Below are 23232 nucleotides of genomic sequence, written 5' to 3' on the forward strand. Positions count from 1 at the left end.
AGACACATGGCCCAATGCTAAGGCACAGGCACTCAAAGCCCTCTGGCCCTGCTCATCTGTGAAGGGGGAAGAGACAGCCCCCAATGCTCCCTCCTGCAATCACTCACTGTAGGAGAGGCAGCAAACACCAGCAGTGGATTGACTTCAGCACAGAAGGCTCTGCCACACTGCTTCCAGATCCCCGTGACCCTGCAGATCAGGGGGCAAAAGGGGCAGGGCCTGCCAGGAGAGTGGGGCTGTGAAAAGGCAGGCTGTGGAGCATTTCATGGAGGAGGACACCAGGAGGTGGAACAGGACAGAGGGAAAGGGCCACATGGGAGGGAGAGTGGCAGCGAGCAAACCCTGGGAATGGGAGAGAGGTCCACAGCTGGAAGAAGCAGGCAAACCCCTGAGCTAAGGCAGAGCCCTGTGGGAGAGGCATCTGGCAGAAAGGCCCCAGAGGCGGGGCCGTGGGATGCCACTGAGTGACAAGGGAGAGTGATGCGCAGCACAGAGGCCAGGGAGAGAGGGCAGTGTTCCACGGTGGAGGCATGCCGCAGAAGGGCCCCAGCAGAAGGCTGGAGCTGAGCTAGGCGGCAGAGCAGCCAGTGGTATGGCAGCACTGAGCAATGACAGCACACCCAGACGGAATCCAATCAAGGATGTCAACATGGGTGGCTGGAGTGGCAGCAGAAGCAGCCGGGAAGGATCCAGACTCAGGTCAGACAGGGGTGGCAACCCACTCAAGGATGCCCCAGTAATACTGTTGGAAAGAAGCAAGGAACTTGAGGGTCTGCTGACCCCAGATAACTGAAAAAAAGGGACAAGAGGCTCCAAACCAGGAGTAGGTGGGCCTGGAAAAATGCCCCGGGTCACACAGAAGCAGACGCTGATAGTTTTTGATACAGTTCACCTGTGGGCTTCTTCATGATAGAGCTATTATCTCAGGACTGAGATGGTTATTGACTGTAAATCAAGGCACAAGAGAGGGCCTACAAGGATTCAACCGCTGGTCTGGGCTCATACTAAAGACCACTTGACTTACAGATGAGAGGGTATCATCTGTGACAGAGACCTCAAGACACCAAATTCTGTTCAGGCCCTGAATGTAGTAAGAGTGGGATAAAGGGGAGGGTGGAACCCCATGAAGAAACCAGGGTGTGGGATCCAGAGAGTCACCACCTGGGAACTGTCTCCCAAGAAGATAAGATTTTAGTCAGGCAGTGCATATGCCCCCCTGCAGCCAGTCCCGCTGCCTGGGGAGACCTCCCACAGCCAGTTGGGCTGCCCAGGGGGACCCCCCCGCGGCCAATCCTGCAATGGCCTATCGCTGCAGCCACTTCCAGGAGTGGCTGCAGCTGCTTCTGGGAGCAGCTGCAATGATCAGCCGGCACTTGCAGGGGGGGTACCGGCACTCCCGCCTGCCTCCCCTGCCCATCGCCTAAGCACCGGTGCTCTCAGGGGGTGCACGTGCACCCCCGTGCACCCCCTATGTGTTGCCACTGTGAGAAGGAACAGCGACCAGAACACACAGGTGGCACTCACACAGGGACCCACCCTGTTGTCGCCAGTGAGTAGGGCACCAGTCAAGAGGGGACCCAAGCCCTACAACACATACCAGTGACAAATTGGTGCATTGGCCGGGAAGGATGAACTGACCCTGCTTCGCAGTGGAGGAATGGAACCCCAGATGGGGGCCATGGACGGTGCAGAGGCTACACAACAGACTTTAAATCTAATAGATCAAATTTTACAGCAACAGCAGCAACAGACAGCTTGATGGATGGCCCTAGATGAGCAGTTGATGAAGCAGCAAGAAATAGTTAATCAGAGTCTGGTGGATTTGCAAATTCTGAAAATGACATCAGAAGATGATCCTGACGCATTCTTAGAAAGCTTTGAAAGGGCCACCGTGCCCGCATGCTTGGACAAGTCTAAATGGGCAGCAAAAGGAGAGGTACTGTGGGTGTGTGTCTGCTGCGCTCGCTGTTCCCCTCAGGGTCTCACCTGCCATGACTCTGAAGATGGGAAAAATGGTTAGATGCTAATCCCTGGGGGGCTAAAGCACCACAAACCACCCAGGAGTTGGTTAACAAGGTATAAAGTTTTATTGTGCATTGGCTACAGTTGGTAATCACTGCTTTTAATTACCTCATTAACTAGGAAGCAGTGATCCCGCTGCCCTGCTGAGTGGCATCTTCCCTGCTCTCCTCCCCATTCACCATTTCTTTGCTGCCATCTCCCCTCTGGGGTTACTTGGCACCAAAGCTTTCCTGGGACAGATCCCCTGGCCCCCATGAGTCCTGCCAGTCCCCTGCCATCCACTCCTCATCTGGTAAGTATCCCCAGCCCATCATGCTAGCCCTGCTGGCCCACCACAGCAACTACCATCTGGCCCACAGACTTCTGGGCCCTGCCAGCTCCCCCACTCTCAGCAATCATCTGGCTGGCCTCACTGCACCATCCTAGGGCCCCAGCCACTGCACAGCTGCCACCTGGACCCCAGCAGGGGCACCAACGACATGCTCCTGGATGCCACCACCAGGGCCGTTCATGCCTTCCTGGGCCTCCAGCCCTTCTGCCTCTGGGCCTTCCCAGCCAGCCAAGACTGGTGGCTCCACATCATCCAGGCCACCTGGGGCAATGAGCAGTGACTGGAGGCATTTCACATGACCCAGGCCACCTTCCTGGATCTCCTGAAGCAGCTCCACCTACACCTGGAGTGGCAGCACACCGCATTGTGGCAGTGCCTCCCTGCAGACACCAAGTGGGCCATCACCCTGCTGAAGCTGGCCATGCCCACCAGCCTGTGCTACATTGGCCACCTCTTTGGCATGAGCAAGGCCGCCACCAGGGAGGCTGTCCTGGGGATGTGTAGTGCCCTCCAAGATGTTCTGGGGCACATAGTGTTCTGCATGCATGACCCCTTGGTGGTGGTGGTGGGGTTCCATGCCCTGGGATTCTCCCAGTGCCTCAGAGCCCTGGATAGGACCCACATCCCCATCACCTATCCACCCCATGGTGACCGCCCCTATGACAGCTGGTGCGGCTTCCACTCTGTCATTCTCTAGACTGTCATCAACCACCACAGCACCTTCACCGATGTGAGTGCTGGCTGGGTGGTCAGCGGCCATGACACCCATGTCTTCCAGGACTCATGCCCTGCCAGGCCTGGTACTGAGTGGGCAATTCACACTGCAAGTGCCAGACCTCCAGCCAGGTGCCACGGTGGTCCTTCCCCTGCTCATCAGGGTCCCCACTTCCCCACTCATCCCCTGGTTCATGCTGCCCTACATCTGCCACCTGGACTCCCACCAGGCCCACTCCAACAGGTGCCTGGGCTGGACCCATGCCCTTGTAGAGTATGCCTTCAGTTAGTTGAAGGGATACTGGCACACCCTCACCTCCTGCCTTGAGTTCGCTAAAGCCAACATCACCAGGTCATCATCACAGTCTGCATGCTCCATAACATCTGCAAGGCTCAAGGGGATCTGTTGAATGAGGCTGGAGTGGAGGAGGTGCAGCGGGTAGAGGACACTTGGCAGCAGGAGCACCAGCTGCTGCAGCAGCTACAGTAGTAGATCCCCCTCCCTGCCAAGGCCCCAGGTGAGCTGCACATCCACCAGCAGGGCTCAGGGCATCGGGTGCAAGAGGTGCTGGCCTACCACCTCCTCCTGCACTCCTCATTGTAGCCTACCTGGACAGCTGCCCATGGACCCCCACTCCACTGTGGACAGTTCTCAGAAAAACACTTTATTGACCTCACGTAAACAGACCCTCACTCCCTGAAGCCGGCCTACCCTTGGAGCAGGTGAGGCTCCCAGCCCTGGGACCCTGAAGCTAGCCTGAGGCTAGCCCCCTAGTGGCAGGGCTGACCAGGAGCAAATTTGCTTCTGGTTGGTGTCTACACATGCACTACTGTGCAGTAACTACTCGTAAGTAAATTAGCTATTTGCATTTGCAGGTAGCAAATTTATTCATAAGTAGCACAGTTTACTGTGTGACATGCATGTGCACATGTAGACATGGATGCTTACCATGCAGTAAGCTGCTCTACTTCACAGTACAGCATCTCATTAGACACAACCCTTGAATGCCTGTGCTTAGCCTAAGATGCCACCCTGCTGTGTCTCTTTCCTGACTTCAGACTAACACAACTAACTACTTCTCTCACCTCCTGGACATTCAAGAAAGTTCTTTTTTCTACAACATGAGGTTTATATCCAATTCCATTCTAACAGAGAAGCAGAGTTGTTGACTGGAACCTTTTTTAGTTATGCTGGGCCTCGGGTATTTAGCACCTGAGAGATAAGGAACAAGAACCTGAACTTAACAGGCTATTCTTTAGAGAGCCAGTAAGAGAGCAAAAAGGGCAAGTTTGAAGTGCTCCTCACAGCTTCCAAACCCTGATTAGAAAAATAATTTGAAAAAAAAATGTCAGCTTGCATATCCAGCATGGTACCAGTCTTTATCACCCCCATTTCATAAGAGTTATTTCATTTCCCTTGCTATGCAACTCCATAAAGTGAAGTCCTAGGGTTCTGGTCCCTGGACCCAGTGTTGTTTGACCAAAGTATATTCAGGATAATCTACCAGTTCTTTGTTATCATTTAAAGTTCTTTCTTCTTCTTGCTACATTTCATGATTTTGTTATGTAAGACACAGAACACTAAATATACTTAGACAACTTGTGTCACTAAAATGAACAACAACATTTAAACATGGCAGGACGGTACCTGTTAGAGCAGGGATGGGTAATTATCCCCTCCCCCCCAAAAAAACTCACCAAAACTCCCTATGGGGTAAGGGAAGGTGGGGAGCAGTGTTTGGGTGCAGGATGGGCACAATCCGCACCCTGCACATCCTGCTCTGTAGGAGGGTGTGTGTGGGGAGCCATATATGCATGTGTGGGGAGGGGGAGCTGGCCAGGTACTGGGTGCCAGGAGCTATCCAGAGGTGAGGGGAGGAGGTGGAGGTGGATGAAGCAGAGCTCTCCTGGTCCATGGCTGCCCCCATGGTGCTCCATATGGGTCAAGCTCCACCCAGGTCAATTCACACTGCACTCCTGCCTGTGCCCACCAGATCAGCCCCAGCCCCAGCCAGTGCACAGCTTTGGGGCAGCGGGTGCATTTGCCAGCTGGGTGCATTTGCTCCCCTCACCTCCAGCAGGAGCCACCCAGCTGAAGCTTCCCTTTGGCCCACCTCCCACCCGCAAATTGCTGCTCATCACTCTGGATGAGCAGAGGGGGTGGAAGGCAGCTGGAAGAGTTGGAGCCTCATACCCTAGGGCAGGGGCCACCTGGCTGAAGCTCTCTCCCCGCTCCTGCTCAGAGCAGCACTGTAAGGGTAGGGGTAGGGGCAGGGGCAGGGGCAGGAGGTGTGTGGGCAGGTGTGTGTGGGCAGGGGGGAGCTTCAGGTAGACAGCTCCCGCTGGATGCAAGGGGAGCACAGCAGCACCAGGAACTGCCCCACTGGAAGCTGTTTGCACTGGTCAGGGCCCAGGCTGGCTGGCACCGGCAGGAACACGATGCAGGCTGCCCCAGGGGGAGTGGGTGGAGCTCGGCCCCATGCAGAATGCTACCAGAGCAGCCACAGGCTGGATGCAGTCATTATGCAGGCTGGATCTGGGCTGTGGGCCATATTTTGCCCACCTCTGTTAGAGACTAACTGGTTTAGAGAGCCTTAGTAGGCAACCACCTACTTCATCAGACGCTATGAACGGACTGGAAGAAAGAAAAAAAATTATATAGAAAAGGAAAGTATAGGGGGACAGGACCCAACTAAAAAGGGTGATATGTGGGCTTATTAGATCAGTTAATATGAATTAGGTAGATAGCATCTGGGGGAAAACAAGTTAGCAGCCAAGAGGTAATGAAATAAGAAACCATAATCCCTGTTGAGACAATGGTTAATAAAGGCCAGTTTCTGGAGGAATTCTTTTTCTGCAATTTCTTGTTCAAGTTTCATAGATTTCATAGACATTTGGGCTGGAAGGGACCCCAAAGGATCATCGAGTCCAGCCCCCTGCCCCAGGGTCAGGAAGTTAGCAGGGATCATAGGATCCTAAACATCCAAATATGTCTTGAAGGCGTTCAAAGTGGGTGCTTAAACCGCCTCCAGTGGCAGTCTGTTCCAAACCTTGGGGACTCGGACAGTGAAGAAGTTCTTTCTTATGTCCAGCCTGAATCAGTTGCAGTGAAGTTTGTGACCGTTCAATCTTGTCATCCCTTGGGGGGCTCTGGTGAACAGACGTTCCCCCAGATCCTGATGAGCACTCCTGATAAACTTATAGGTGGCCAGCAGATCACCCCTGAGCTTGCGCTTTTCCAGGCTGAAGAGTCCCATGGCTCTCAGCCTCATCATAAGGTCTGTTTTCCTGACCTCTGACCATGCGCATGGATCTTCTCTGCACTCTCAAGCTTCTCCACATAGTTTTTTAATTGTGGAGCCCAAAACTGGAAGCAGTACTCCAGCTGCGGCCTCACTAGGGCTGAGTACAGTGGGAGAATGATGTCCCGGGATTTGCTTGAGAAGCATCTATGGATGCAAGCCAGCGTTTTGCTCGCTTTACTAGCCGCAGCATCGCACTGCAGGCTCATGTTCCTCTTGTGGTCAACCATGACCCCCAAGTCCCTTTCATCTGTAGTGCTAACCAGCGTAGCACTGCTGCACCTATAAGCATGCTGCAGGTTTTTCCTCCCAAAGTGGAGAACCTTGCATTTTTCAGTGTTGAACACCATCAGGTTCTCATCCACCCATTTCATGAGTCTGTCAAGATCCGCCTGAATCACCCTCCTGTCCTCAGGTGTGGATGCTTTAATCCAGAGTTTGGTGTCGTAGGCAAACTTGGCCAGTCCGCTTCTCACACCAATGTCCACATCAATGATGAAGATGTTAAACAGTATAGGCCCTAGGACAGAGCCTTGAGGGACCCCACTGGTCACAGCACACCAAGACAATTGGTTCCCGTCGACCACCACCCTCTGGGTCCTACTGCAGAGCCAATTCCCCAGCCAGTGGATCATGGTGAGGTCGAGGCCGCAGTTAGCCAGTTTAGCCAAGAGGTGATCATGGGATATCAGATCGAAGGCTTTTTGGAAGTCAAGATGTACAATGTCGATCTCTTCACCCTTGTCTAGGTGATAAGTCACCTGATCATAAAAGGAACTAAGATTGCTCAAGCAAGACCTACCTGCAACAAACCCATGCTGGGTATCCCTCAGGCTATTGCTGTCAGCTAGTCTGTTAAGGATGGCCTCTTTGATAATCTTTTCCAAGACCTTCTCCAGGATAGAGGTCAGGCTGATGGGCCTGTAGTTTGCCGGATCTACTTCCCTCCCTTTCTTGAAGATAGGCACCACATTGGCCTTCTTGCAATCATCAGGCAGTTTACCAGAGCACCAAGAGCTCTCAAAGATCTGTGCCAGGGGCTGAGCTATGATGCTTGCCAGCTCCCTGAGTACCCTGGAGTATAATCCATCAGGGCCGGCTGACTTGAAGGTATCGGTATCCAGCCTGTCAAGGTGTTCCTTCATAAGGTCAGCTTTGATGGAGGGCAAGGAATCTCCCTCACCTGGGCCCCCCTGACCCATAGTGGGCAGGGCCGTCCCATGGGACTGGTGAAAAACTGACGCAAAGTACTCATTTAGCAAGTTTGCTTTTTCCTGGGCGTCAGTTGTCAGTTGCCCCAACTGGTTTAGCAGGGGTCCAAAGTTGTTTGGTTTTTTTTAAGTTTTCATACAGACAGCAGCAGGGAACTTCACCCCTGCCACGCTGCAGTCAGGTAGTGAGCAGAAGCAGTGATGGCATCTCCCCCACCCCCCACCACCCTTGTATGTCATATCCATCAAGTGCTCTGGCATGTCTACACTACAAGCAGCACCCTCTCTGGGGCCTGCACTGCACATGGTGACCATGCCAGCCACAGCAGGTGCCAGATCTGGCTTGGGGGGGAGGAGGCGTGGAGGAGGGTTTCCCAGACTGGCCCTGCTTGGGTTGAGCACCAGGGGCTGGATGATATAGCTCCATGGACCAGATCTCTGACGCCCCTGATTTACTAAGTTAGGTCCTCGGAAGACACTTGGAACCATGGTGATGTGTTTAGTATATGTCTTTGGCCTTCTCTATTCATTGTCACCTACAAGGGAAAATAATGGAGTTAGGTTTCTCATGCCTGTACACTTCCAGGGACTAACTAGGGCAGCTGTAAATAATAGAAGAAAGCCTGCTCCTGCAGTACTCTGGATGGGGAAATGTCATGGAACAAACTTTGTCCTTGTAAAATTTCTCTTACAACTCTGCAGAACCAAGAGGTCTGAGGCAGCTGAGCTTTATCAATGTAGGGCTGTTATACCGACCCTGATCAGGAGCATTTGACTCCAGTAATTCTTTAATCCTTGCCGACTGACTAATCATAAAAATTTCACCTGTCCTAGGAGGCCATGCCCCATCAGACCTTGCCCCAGATATCATGCTTTGAGATGTAGGTATGTATTGTTATTAGGCGCCATGTGCTGAAATTCACTCTTAGCTCCCCATTATGTTTTGGCACACACTTGGACATGTAAATGCAGTTTATACATAGGGTGTAACTGTTTGACATCTAGCCCGCTGTGTCCTTGTTCCATATAGTGCTACGATTGCTGTCCCAGCCTTTGATAAGGCTAGTGACTGTGATAGCTACTGTACTTTCAAGTTTGCCTCCAAATAAGCGGCTCCCTTTCATCTGTGTTTTATTGCCAAGGACAGAGACAGACAGGCCAAACTGTTGGCTGGCTAATAAGTAATAGGTAACTTTGCTGAGTTTCACAGTCCCCTTGATTAGGTGATCTTTGTTTTATATATTTATAAATCCTATTGTGTGAGGAGCAGGTGAAGTCCAGCCTCTGGTGTTTGGCACTAAGGAAAGCTGGCAGGTGTAACAGAGTATTTCAGTCCCTGGCTCTCTTCAAGCCACAAAAGTGATTGGTATAGCAAGGAATACCATTTGCTTGACACAAAATGTCATCAAGATAAAACCAAAGGCTGAAAAGAAAGATCAGTTGCATTAGAAAAAAAAATCTTGTAGGGCATCAAAGCAAAGAAACTGAAAGTGTAGGATGCATATAAAAACAAGCATTTGAAAATCTGGGAATTCAGAGTCCAGGTTCCTCAAATGGCCTTAACTCTGCCCCAAGAACACAAAAAAGTGTGCTTCAGAGCCAGATGTATTGTACCCATTGCAATTAATCTTAGCCATATTGTCCCAGATCTTCAGAGTATCTCATTCCTTAAAGCTAGTTGTAGCTTTTAGACACAGATCTACTTAGCCTAGTATGTTGGACCTGCTACAAATCAGAACCATTCCCCCTCCTCCCCAACCTAAAAGTTATGAGCTCTTTTAAAAAATAACTTATTTTTCTAACTCTTCAGCAATGCTAGATACCATCTGATATTAGGAAGTGCCAACATACCCTATGAAAGTGTATTCCAGTGGGTCTTAACCTTTTTAGACTCATGGCATCCCTTGAAGAATTCTAGCTCTTCACTTTCACTCATTTTTTTAACTGCAGAAAAATAACAGAGCGATCCTGCTGTAAAGAACCCAGAAAGAGCACAACAAGTCAGAATACTTTGGGCATTATGGATTCCTATTTGAAATGTCTAGGTTTATCTGACAAATCATAGGTAGGCGTTTGCACACCTAACAGTGCTAATATTGCCACAACACCATGGCTGAGAATCACTAGTGTATTCAATTCATATTCCTAGGTCCTCTTGAAGCAAAAATTATAGTGGGCTCTCATAAGATTCCCAGCCCAGGTTTACAGGCAAAAAGGAGCATGGACAATGTGACTACGCATCAGCTAAGAAAGTATGAAATGTGCAAGTAATAAATTGTACCAGGTGACAACTGGCTTCATCACAGTGATAAAAAAGATTTTGATCTACGCTGAAAGTACAAGGGTTGGTTTCTTAAGTGTATGTAATTACATCCACAGTCAATCAATCCTCTGCTGGCCATGAACTCTGCCATTATTATTACCTGATACCTTACCAGCATCTTCTGGGTGCTTAGCTTGAGACAAAGCACCAAAGTCTGAGTTTCACCCTTCAATACTTTCCAGTATTATCTCAAGTTATCACATGAGTATCTATTTTTTTACTTTGATTTGCAGTGCTGGAACTGACAGGATTTTCTTGGCTGGCAGCTTTCTCCAACTGAAAGTCTGGACTGTAAGACTGTGATTTTTATGAATATTTATGTTTATAATGTATTAATTTACCCCAAAAATCGTGAGATATGGTACAAATACATAGGGAGACACAATGCAACCCTTGAAGAGCTTACAATGTTAATAAATACTGGAAGAATGGAGGAGAGATGGGAAGAAGCAAAGGGTGCATAACCAGTCAGTTATAGTTTTAGACCAAACTTATATAAGTATTTAGGCACCAATTAATAAATGAGATTTAAGCATGTAACTCACTTAAGTGTCTTTTTTTGTATCTCACTAGGCACCCATCTGTACATTTAGGTAATTGTTACTTTTCTCAAATTCTGCTTATACACTCAAGGCCAGATTTTATTTCACTTATTTGATGTCCAAACAGATTTACAGATTTTATTCTGCCCTTTTCAAGTTCTGAAAGTCCATCAATGTACTACTTTTACAACACATCATCATCTTTCCCTTAAGACTGAGTCACTAAAAAGCAAGGAGCAGATGGAAGACCCACCCATTTTTTGTATTAACTGTTTTTCAAGGACCTGGGCAGGGAGGAATCGAACTTACTCACTTAAGTTCACTTTCACACCTAATGGGTGGAATGGCATCAGACCTTATTTTATCTGGCCCTTATTTTATAGAATTCTGAGGAGGAGATATTCTTACGCAGGGGAGCATCAGAATAAGAAACTAGAAGAAAATAAAGAAAGCAGACGTCAAGAAAGCTGACTTCAAAAAACTCAGAGAATTGGTAGGTAATACACCATGGGAGGCAGGTTTAAGGGAAAAAAGAAATTCAGGAGAGGCGACAATATGAAGTGTATGAGTTCAAACTATCCCAGTGCAAAGGAAAGATGGCACCAATTTGGCTAAACTCTTTAGACTCTGAAATTCATGAAGGAAGTGTAAAAAAGTGGAAACCAGGGCACATTACTAAGGAGGAGCATAAAAGAACAACATGAGCCTGCATGGACAAAAATAAGAAAGGCCCAGGTACAACTTGAAATACAACTGCCAAGGGACATAAAGGGTGACAACAACATGATTTAAGGACATTAAAAATAAGAGGAATTCCTTGTAAAAAATTTGGTCCATTATTCATTGTAAAGAGAAAATTAATAACAGATAATATTGAGAAGACCTGAGTGTTTAACACCTTTTTGGCTTCAGTCTTTAATATACTGGTTAACTGTGATCAGATGGCTAATATAGTCAGTGCCAGTGGCAAAAGGTCAAGTGCTCAGGCTACAATAAGAAGGGACAGGTTACTGGGAAAGTAGAAGTTTTCTGAACTTCATCCTAGAGTGCTTAGCAAAATGGCCGAAGCAATTTCAGTCATTAGTGATTATTTTTTAGAAACTAGGGAGGGCAGATGAAGTTCCAGAAGATTGAAAAAGGGCAAACACAGAAATCTGTCTTTAAAAGGGGAAGAAGGGTGGACCCAGGGAGCTACAGATCAGTCAGCTGTGCTTCAATTCCTGGAAGGTATTGGAACAAATAAGCAAACTATTTTTAAGCACCTGAAAGATAACATAGTGATAAGTTACATCCAATTTGAACTTGTAAAGAATGAGTCAATGTTAACCAAAACTAACCTCCTTGTATGACAGGGTAACAGGCCTAGAAGATTGTAGAAAAGCAGTGCATGTGTTATATGTTGGCTTTAGTAAGGCTTTGACAATGTAACACATGACATTCCTATAAGAAATTAAGGAATGGGGTCCTGATGAAACCCCTATAAGATGGGTACACAGCTGGTTAGAAAACAATACTCAAAAAGGAGTTATCTATGGCAGTTATCTAAAAAGTAGTTATCTATCAGCCTCTTCTCAGAAGTCATGTGCACCAGCCCCCTAAGCATTTTCATTGCCCTCTGCTGAACCCTCTCCAATTTGTCTATATCCTTTCTGTGGTAGGGGCCCCAAACCTATACACAGTATTTCAGATGTGGTTTCACAAGTGCCGAATAGAGTAGAATAATTGCTTTGCTCAATTTGCGAGCAATGCTCAGACTACTGCAGCCCAGTATGCCATAAAACTTCTTCACAAGGACACACTTTTGGCTCATATTCAGCTTATTGTTGACTGTAATACCTTAGGTCTGTTTTCTGCAGAGCTGCTGCTTAGCCAGTTGGTCCCTAACCTGTACTGGTGTATGGAACTGTTCCATCCTAAGTGCAGGATTTTGCACTTGTTTTTATTGAACCTCATGAGATTTCTTCTGGTTCAATCCTCCAATTTCTCTAGGTCTCTCTTACTGCTAGCCATACATTCCAGTATATCTACTACTCCCCCCAGCTTGGTGTCACTTACAAGCTTTCTGAGGGTGCACTCCATCTCAGCTTCCAGATCATTGACAAAGAAATTGAACAAAACCAGCACCAGGACCAACCCCTGGGGCACTCCACTTGATATGGGCTGCCAACTAGACATCAAGCCATTGAATACTACCCTTTGAGCCCGACCATCCAGCCCATTTTCTATCCACCTTCCAGTCCATACTTATATGGGAATTATCAAATGCACAAATGCAAGATAGGGAATGGATATGGGGTTCTAGTGGATCACGAGCTTACCATAAGTTAATGTCATTCTATTGCAAGAAAAGTAATCATCATATTGGGATCTTTAAAGAGAGGTGCCATATGTATGACACACAAGGTAACCTTATACCAGTCTACTCAGGATCAGTAAGGTCTCAACTGAAGTACTCTGCCTAGTTCTAGACTTCACACTTCCAGAGGAGTATGACCAGTTAGAGAGAGTTCAGAGGAGAGCACCAAGCATGATCAAGGGGTATAATAAGAATGGCCTATGAGGAAAGACCAAAAGCACTGAGTTTCTTTGGTCTAGAGAAGGGGAGAGTGAGAGAAATCATAACAGTTCCAAAAATATAAAGCACTTCATTGTTCTCCATGTCCCCTGGGGACAGAGCAAAAACAACCTGCAGCCAAAGAAATGCAGAGTAGGTCACAGAAAAAGCTTTCCAACTGAACAGATAGTTAAACACAAGAGCAGGCCAGAAGTGGAATTTCTGTCATCAGAGGGTATGAGGAGCAGATTAGACAGTCAGGAATGGTAGTACTGTAACACTGTCATGGGGAGAGTTACAACTTGGTGTTTGGGGAAGGAAGATGCAAAAAAACCAGCCGCCACCACCACCAGCAGTCAGGAGCTGCTGCTGCCCTGGGTACCACTGTTGCCTTGTTTTGTTCTGAGAAACTATATAGGAATAGTGGATCCTCCCTTGGGAGAGGGAAATTGGTTGGTGACCTTGTTGGGGTTGAAGAAGAATGGAGGAACTATGGGAAAGAATGTAGATAGAAGAGTGAGTAAAAGAGAAGGAAACTGAGGTGAAGGAAACAGTGAGGGGAAGGAGAGAAAGTAACCAAGAAAGAAGGAAGGTGTGAAGTATTAGGACAAGTACATGGACAGCCAAGTACTGGACAGCCAAGTAGTACTGGACTTGCCAAGTACCGGACAGCCAAGTAGTACTGGACTGGACAGCCAAGTAGTACCAGACAGCCAAGTAGTCCAAGTAATAAGGAACTGAGTGAGATGGAAGCAGAGCATTGACTGATGGCAATACAGAAATGAGAAAAAAGGCCCAGATTCTAAATCTTTAGTGCAACATTACACTACTGGCCAGAAGGGGCCAATATGCTTCCTTACTGAACCTGAGGCTGAATCAGCATCAGACAGAAAGAGTCCAAATCACACACTATAATTATATGGCCTCCAGTCCCCAGGATACACTCCCCTCTCAGGGAAGCAGGTTTAAACCCATGACATAGAGCTAGCCATGCAGTCACTCTATAGCCCAGGGATTCCCCTCGATATTACTTCATGGCCTGGGCTCCTGGGGCTGCACCCAAGTTACAGAGTTGGGGAGATGACAGATGACTCTTCTCTGCTGGTGTTCCCCATAAAAGGAAGGAAGCTGCTGGGCAATTGCTTGGGACTCATTTGTACCTTTGATTCCTAACCTAGCTCTTGATAGGTTCACTCAGCAAGAAGTAAAGGGCAGGCAATCAGTACTTGGAACAATAACAAAGCAAATGTGCCAGGTGGCATAGTCAAGATAAAAGCAATTTCTTGTACCCTGCTGCCATGGATCAAGCTACTGAAGCCCTTTTAACTCTTGTCTCTGAGAACTGTAATATTTCATTCTGGTGAAGACTGCAAGCAGCCTGCCCGATAAGGATTTTCTCTGTTATATAAGTATGAATGAAATGTTCTCTATGGGTACTGCACATGGACCCAAGCAGCCTCATGCCTATAGAGGCACTGGTGCTGGATCTATTCCACAGTGGCCAAAGGCAGGGGTTGAATTACATTAAATATTTTAGCCATCGTCTCAGAAAAGAATTGTCCTTATTACTATCAATAATAGGTGGAAGGCGTACAGATATTATGGCATCAGGTGGCATTAAAACCCCTTAGTGAGAGAAAAAGAATGTGTGCTATGATATCCCAAACAATGATGTACCAAGGACCTCTTCCAGTAATGACATATTAAAGATGCTGCTTTAAATATTTAACCTTCCAATTAAATCACTAGCCCTCTATATGCAAGATATTTTGGGTGGGATGTGATGGAAGGGGATTATTGCTTTCCAGTGATAAATGTCAAATGACACAAATCTCAGAAGGCATGCATTTATATACCAGGAAAATACCTTGTTTAGCTTCAATTCATGTCAGAAGCTGAAAACAGTACATCTTTTTTACTTACTTTTAGGCCAGGTACAGACATTACACTTTTACCAGTATAAGTGATAGGAAACTGGTTTATACCTGTAACAGAACAGAAGTTCAGCACATGTAGACTGGTTTAAGAATGGCAGAACCTGGACTAAGTTTTCCACCCCCAACCAAAGTGTGAATGTTCCTATCAATCTAAACTACGCCACTGACAGAAAACCGCGTAAGTTAGATTGATTCCACCTTCAGCTTTTTAAATGTCTGTACCTAGCCTCTATTATAAAAGAAAGGAAGGAAGTAACCATAGTAGGAACCTCCACTTGAAAAGCAGAGGGCACTGCACACAGGCACGCTCTTTCTGTAGAATTACACTCACAGAAGCACCTCCCACTGCAGTTTCCTCTAAAAGGGATCAGAAGAGAGGTTTCTAACACAATGCAAATCCAGCTGGTTTAGCAATATTGTGTACATTTCAGTTTAGGGCACTTAGCAAGGCTTTTCATTGTATCCATCTACCTATGCTCTTGTTCAACCAATTTTAACTTCTTTCTTATTTCTGTAGATTTGTAAAGAAAAATCCCATCTCCTTTATTTTGTTTAAACCACACCAACCAGCATATTTGGCTAATAATCAGACACTTGACATGCGATGTGGAGAAAAAAACAAACTGACCATGGGAATAGCTGTAAAAGGGGAAGAAAACCCTACCTATGAACTAAAGGTATAAAGAAAGCCATGTTCGCCTACCAAAGCAGTGCCACAGAATGGATAGTGAAGACTTGTGGAAACCAGGAGGAACAAAACAACTAAGAAGGAAGAATAGTAATAAATAGGTTCAAAGGGGGTTTCCTAATAAGTCTCCCCACATAAAGCACTTCAAAACAAGTAAATACTGATAATGCTTAAAAATCATCACCTCAGCCCCAGTGCCAGTGCACCCCCTGACAGGCCATGCATGCCGCTTAGGTGATGGGCGGGGGGCAGGTGAGAGCGCCGCGGCCACTTCACAATCAGCCATGGGAGGACCTCCCTCTGCCCCCTCCCCCAGTCAGTGAGATTGGCCACTGGGCAACCCTGCCCCAGTTGGCGAGATTGGCCGTGGTGGGACCCTCCCCCCCCAGTCACTGACTTGTCACTGGGGGGGCATGTGCCCTCCCCCCCCCCGACTAAGGTGGCAACAGTCACCCATGCTCAGCCCATTTCTTGTGTGGCTTTCTGAATAGCTGTTTAGAAGACAGCCTGCTTTTTCTATTTCTCCTTCACTTGGGCTCATCTCCCTTTCTCTGGATGGTAGCTGTCACACTTCCACTATAGACTGAAAATGTAGGCTGTATTTAAAATCAGTCAAGAGAGGACACGCAGAAAGGAGTTAGGTGTACATTGAAATGGGGCGCCATTGGTTAAAAGCAAATTAATCTGACTTAGAAAACCTCTCATCCCAAGCTTTAGTTGATAACTATATAGATAATCATCTCCTCCACAAGCCCAGATTGGACCTTTCTGGTTTCTGTACAGAACCAGAACTCTGCCCCACGAGTCACTTGAGACATTTTGCCAGACATTTGACGTTTCTAGTCTGTTTCTCTCCCCACAATTCACCTTTCACCTCTTTTTAAGAATAGCTGTGTGTACATGCATGTTAGCTGCTGAAAAACATTTGGCCGCTTTAGCTCCACCTTCCAGGAAGAAGCCAGAAAACCTATCCCCATGAAGTTATAAAAGCACAGAACCAGCAAAAACCTATAAATCGAGTATCATTTCCCTTCCTTTCATGAACCAGTGGTCATGCCGCATTCCTAGCACCAGGTGGCTCTCTGCAAGGAGATAAGTAGTAGAATTCACCCTGGCTCTTTCATCCTGATATTCATGAGTAGAGCAAGGCAGGAAGTCATGTTAGTTTGAAGGCAGGTAGTAGCTCCATCTCAGTAAAGAACCATTTACAAAAAAAAAAAAATGATGATGGCTTGTTGCCCTAAGGATAATCAGGCAAGGTTATTTGTTCCCCTACACGATCCCACAGACTCACAGATTTGCAGACCAAATCAGCACTTCTGGTTTTCCACAACAAACCAGCCTTTGCCTTGGATAAATCAGCTTTCCTTGGGACAAGCACTTCTAGCCTCTCCCAGCTTCTCCACCATGGGGGAGAGTTGCTTGGCTCCAGCCCTTGCCTATGTTCTACATACCAAAAAGCCAGCCTCCAGTAGGCAAGCCCACCTGCCAGAAACCAAAATGCAACCTCAGCCGAAGGGACAAAGTGCACCCCCAGCTTCAACAGAACAGTCCAGTCCAGCATCTCATAGTCTGAAGAGCTGGGAAGAGTACAGAGATTACCAATTGTTAATGAGGTTTCTGAAGGGCAAATTTCTTACTGTTGCAAAGCATTAAATGGAACAAAAATGAGATATGTGCCATTATTTTTTTTAAATCTCCTTTGTGTTGTAAAAAGATATAAAATGTTTCCCCCCCAAACTGTTTGGGGTTTGCTTTGTTTTATTTTTAATACAAGTCTGATCTGTCCTCAGAGACTGGTTACAGGGGCCTAAAATTTAAGCTTTGTTGTAAAAACAATTCTTCTAGCACTTGTCATTGTAAAGGTATCTGTGGCCACGGGCAGACATGATGTTTGAAGCACTCCAAGTGCCTCTAAAGTGCTCCAAGCAGTGAGGGTACAGATATTCCAAAGAAGCAGTTCAAAAATGGCCAAAGCACATAAAAATAATAATCCTTGAAAAAAAGGAACATATTTGAAGAGGTTCCTGAAACATCTTCACCCTGAGGATGATAGGGGCTTGCTCAATCTTCCAACATCCCACAGTGCTCCACTCCCCACCCCTCAAGAGGAAGCAGGGCAGGCAGCTAGTGAGCAATCTTGTGTGCATGGCTGTCCTCAGAAACTTCTGGAGGCTGAAAGACATGAAAGGATTTCCTGTTTTCCAGCCCCAGGGCTGGAAAACACTACCATTGCTTGCTTTTGCAGACATTTTGAAGTGCTGCAGGTAGAAGGAGGCATGGCTACATGTCCACACAAAGCACTCATGATTTGAAGTGCTCCAAACTGGAGCAGAATTTGGAACATTTCAAATGAATGTCTATCCACACCCTGTAAACCATCAACTGTTATAAATGCAGTAGTGTCTGTCCAAGTCTACAATCAGTCAATAACAAGCCTTGAGAATTATAAACCACCCCATTCACCAATCTGTGGCATTAACTCTGAAACTTAAAAAATGAAAATTTAAATGTCAATCTAATTATTTCTGCTGGTATATTTTAATAGAAACATTCATGTAATAGACTTACCTGTCCAGCTCAAACTGCCTTCCTAGAAGTCAGAAACACAAACCCTTCCTAGTCCAGCTGGCAAAAACTCCCAACACTCCCCACAGCCATTCCTGTAAAACTGCTGCATTTCTGTGGGTACAAAATTCTGCTGGATATTTAAAACAGAAAAGACAGGAGTAATATAAAATGAACGTGGTGTAAAAACAAACAACAGCAGCATTAAAATTGATTGCTTTATTTTATATACAACTCATTAAAATCCCTTATTTTTGAAATGTAAAGGAGACTGCCCCATAATTCCCAAGCCTCTCCACCAAAGTACCACAGAACTGAGGAACAATGAAAAAGAATTTAGCTCCAGTTTCTCGTGTGTTACATATAGTTTTGCTTCCTGCTAGTGATAAATATAAAAATGAGGCAAATTGGAACAAGAGATAATTTGCAGGACATTATCAATGTAACAGCCTGCAGGTTCTCTGCAGGTTGAAACAAGAACTGTAGGGGAGAAGATTTGGAAGGTGATGCCAGGAGGCTTGCCGCAAGCTCCATGTGCTTGGGAAACTGCACCACAGCTCTGAGCAGACAAAGCATGACACACCTGCAAGCAGCAGCACTGAATCCAGTGCACTTAAACTAAAGATCCAAGCTGACAGTCCAAAAGGAGTCCCTTCATTATTGCACAGAACACTGGGAATGAAACAAGCAAGCAGCTTAGGCTACAACATTTGGTTTTGTTTAAAACAAAACAGGAGAGGGAAAGGAAAATGGACAAGAAGACCTAACCAATTAATATGGCATTCTGCAAGGGAGAACACTCTAGGGCAGGAACCTTTTTTAAGGAACCAGAAATAGAAACCAGCTAAAAGCAGAAAGTGAATTTGACTTGAAAGTGGCCAGTTCACTGTCATCGAGCAAAATAGCAAAAATAAATAGCAGAAAGAAGGAAAAGCAAGTTCTATTTTAAAATGCTCCTAGTGTTAAGGTTAACCAGTTTTATTAACCAGCGTTAACAAAACACTGGTTAGGAGGTTTAATTCTGTGTGCACAACACAGAGACCCGGAGAGAAATTTTCATCCATATTTGTGAAGGTCTCAAAATCCTGTAAAAATGTAGCTGCTTCTGTATTATAACCCAAGGGGAAAAATACTCTTGCAGGTTATTTCTAGCACTTCTTTGTAGCAGGCGTGTTTTTCTTCCCAGTAAGTCAATGCATCAAAGAAGGTTGATACTTTCCCAAACAGTACTGAAAAAAATAAACCCAAAAAAAAGTGTATAGGAAGGATGAGTAATCAGGCCTTCCTGGCTGTTGATCTGTGATACACTAGACAATTGCAGCAGAGGAAACATTCATCTTAGACAGGCACACAGCTTCCTCTGGCGTTTCACTATGGCATTAAACCAAGTGCTGAAAGCTTTCCCAATCAGATGATTTTCTTTCCCCTTTGAGTCATAGAAGTGACTTTTGTTTGTACTTTACCTGCTTAAACAAACAGCAAGTGCTCTGTGGTGTATTCCAGGGGCAGAACAGGAAATTTCTCCCAACATGCAGTGACAGCTCAAAACATTCAACCCCGTTGGAAGTTAGCAACATGAGTAAATAGAGGAGCAGATTGGCTAGGTCATAGGTAAATGACCTACCATCCTCCAATAAGATTTCACTTTTCAGGTTGGGTCGCTGGAATTCTAACACTGCTGTTAGGCCAAGAGCAGAGATCCTCATGCCTGTGGTATTTGCTCAGAGGGCATGACCACTTCGGGCAAGTCTTTCATGTGAGTCAGCTTTAGCTGATCCATGGGAAAATTCCTTTGTGTTGTCAGGCAGGGTTTGTTCACAGTTTCAAAGGATAATCCGACTGAAAGGAAAATACATCTAAATTTTAGCATATTTGGGTCAACTGTTCAATTAAATCTAGTACAAAGCAAAGGATGTTCATTTTTTTTTCCCTTTCAGAGTCTGTTTTAATAACGAGACTCATCTATCAAAAATCTGCATTCTTTAAAATACCTCCTTCTAGTATTGGATTCCATGTGATCTCAGCCCCAAATTGAACTTCCTTGCAAGGAAATACAGGAACATTAGTCACACAGGATAAAAGCATGTCACACCTGTCTACCCTGTATAAGATACACTAACAGCCTGATCCCACATATACTGATTCTGGTGAATAAGTCCTACTTACAGAAAGAATCCAGTTGGCTTCACTGGGAGCACGTATACTAAGCTTGATCCAATGCCCATTGAAGTGGCGCTCTGGAAAAGTCCCTGAGGACTGGAAGAGGGCCAATGTTGTGCCCATCCACAAGAAGGGCAGGAGGGAGGACCCAGGTAACTATAGGCCAGTCAGCCTAACTTCCATCCTAAGGAAAATCCTAGAAAAGTTCATCAAGGAGTCTATCTGTGATAAGCTTGCAGACGGTAAGATTCTGAATGACAGCCAGCATGGTTTCGTTGTGGACAGATCTTGCCTTACCAACCTCATCTCCTTCTATGACCAGGTAACTCGCCACCTGAACATGAGAGAGCAGGTTGACATTGTATACCTAGACTTCCAAAATGCCTTTGATCTAGTATCCCACAATGTCCTCACAAGAAAATTGGAGGATTGTGGGCTTAACTCCGAGACAGTCAGGTGAGAAACTGGCTGCAGAATAGGACCCAGAGAGTCATAGTGAACAGATCCGTGTCATCCTGGCAAGAAGTGGGCAGCAGTGTCCCACAGGGGTCAGTGCTCGGTCCAGTACTTTTCAACATCTTTATTAGTGATTTAGATGGGGGGGGGGGGGTAAAGAGCTCAATGGCTAAGTTCACGGACATCCCCAAGTTATGGGGAAGTGTGGTCATGCTTGAAAATAGGCTACAGATACAGGCATTTGCAGACCTAGATAGGCTAGCAAGTAGGGCAGATTGGAACCTGATAAAGTTCATTGTTGAGAAACGTAAAGTGCTCCACCTCAGGACGAGCAACCCCCAACACATCTACAGGCTTGGTGGCACCAAACCGACTAGCACCACGAATGAAAGGGACCTGGGGGTAATAACAGACCACAGTATGAATATAAGCTGGCAGTGGGATGCTGTAGCCAGCAGGGCAAATGTCCTAATTTTATCCTAAAGATATTTGTCATCAATTTTTAATGGAGTTCCAGATTTTACTCCCTGCTCATCTGCACCTCAGTGCAGGCAACATTTCAACTTCTCAGTTTATAACTTGGAGCTGCATTGCTCCAGGAGCAGAGCTGGGAACGTGCCCTGTCAAAACTACAGCCCTGTTCTCTCTCTTTGCTCTGAAGCAGTTCATCACTGCCTACCTTTGCTTGAGGTATCTTGACTCCCTGTTTTGTGCCCAGCCAGGTCCTTGAGGTAGAGTCAGGAGGGAGCACTTTCAAACCTCCTCAGTACTGTTCCCACTTTCAACACCTTGTCATAGGGAAACAGCATGTTCCACCAAGCCCAGAATGAGTAGTTGGAGCATCAGTTAGCTGGCTGGGGAAGGCTAGAAAAGACTCCTCTGTTGAACCTTGTCCATGGAGAGAGGAGGAGGGAGGGGGTTCTTCCAAGCACCTACCAAAGACAGGATCCTAGACTAAATGGATCACTGATCTGGTACAATTCAGTATCTGTTACAGTAGATAACTCCCTAAAGGTAGAACAAGAAAAGGACATTCAAAGGCTATCCTGACCAGTATATAAATAGGAAGTGAGACACAGAGCTGTAAGGCCAGATCCTGAGCTGGTATGAGCTATCATAGTGCCATTGTCCCCAGTGGAGTTACATCAAGTGAGCCCAACTGAGGATCTGACCATTATTAATATCACAATGGCTCATGCTAATAAGACCTGTCAAGGAATAAATTGTTAATCACAAAACTTTTTATTGTTTCCAAAGCAAGTTTCCAGTTCTCTTCTTATAACAATAACCTTCAAACTGGCTGCAGATGGAAGCCCATCATAGTGATTTTTCTCATAAAAAAGTGTTGGCACTACACCTCATGCCTTCCAGCAGACCCATGTGGCTGCCTCTGAAATCTGTGATGATGAAAGCTGAAGAATCAACCATTTTAAGGGGGCAAGTCCCTCAAAAGCTAGGAGAGTATAGAAGCATTGATATTAAAGAAGTTTTTACAAAGTTTTTACAGGGGGGGTTATAAAGAAAGCTGTCATTAGAATTTGAATGATTCATAGGAAATCATTTACTCAATTATCACAGACAGTTCCATTTGTTTGCTTGCAAAAGTTGCCTGTGAAAACCTCAGGCTTTGCAAATTTGTTCACTCACCAAGATTATTTGACAAGGGTTTTATGCAAGCGTATTTCAGTGGATTGCTTGTGAACTTTTTCTTGTGGCTGCTGCTTTGCATATTTGCTGTTCCCACACATGTTTGCAAATACTTTTTTACAGCATTCATTCACCTCCTGTAATAAAATTAAGAACAAGAGTGTGATGGAAAGGCTGTGGTATAGTCTTGTAATCACAAAGCTTCAGAACCTTTTTTTTTGTTAGGGTGAGTGAGAACACAACCCCTTTTAGCATGACATACGTAAAATCATTTCAACAGGAGTCCCATTTAGGCATAAATGAAAAGGAAGAAAGCTCAATCTCTTTTTCAAATCAAGAAACATAACTCACCAAATCTAGAGCCATTTTTTAAAACATTAGATAGCATTCTTGTTCCAGCATTTTGTAAATGCAAAACATTTTCTCTTGATTGATCCATGTTTGCAATTTAAGGCTTCTGTTCTACACCAAGTCCTGTGCCTCAGACCTCCAATATCTTATTCATAGACCCTTTTGCCACTGTGAAGCCACACTGAAACCAATGGGGCTTTATATTGGTGAAGGGTGCACCTATGCAGAGTTCGGTACAGAACTGGCACTTCAGTCTCTTAAACCCTGATCCTCAAAAGGTATTTAGGCACCTAAGTTCCATTGAAACCTGTGGGATTCAAATATCTCTATACCTTTGAGAATCAAAGGCTCAAACAATGCAATCTTTGATCTGTGGGCACAACAATCAGATTCATAAGTATCAACAGTCCCAGTTTTGCTTCAGCT

General features: G+C 45.9%; 1 long non-coding RNA gene across 2 annotated transcripts in view; it reads right to left on the reverse strand.

Annotated features, from left to right (window-relative positions):
- LOC109281892 (uncharacterized) overlaps positions 1-22730 on the reverse strand; it is a 56057-nt gene extending 33327 nt beyond the window's left edge. The window contains exons 1-4 of one of the 2 annotated variants that reach the window (XR_009461874.1): positions 22456-22727; positions 19656-20031; positions 18196-18325; positions 16085-17799 (exon numbers count right to left, since the gene is read on the reverse strand). This is a non-coding gene — a long non-coding RNA (uncharacterized LOC109281892). Of the gene's footprint in view, positions 1-16084; positions 17800-18195; positions 18326-19655; positions 20032-22455 lie in introns of those variants that run through there. The other variant, XR_002088676.2, reaches the window with a different exon arrangement.
- Between the last annotated feature and the right edge of the window lie 502 nt (positions 22731-23232).

Source organism: Alligator mississippiensis, chromosome 4, assembly GCF_030867095.1.
Source record: "Alligator mississippiensis isolate rAllMis1 chromosome 4, rAllMis1, whole genome shotgun sequence".
NCBI lineage: Eukaryota > Metazoa > Chordata > Crocodylia > Alligatoridae > Alligator > Alligator mississippiensis.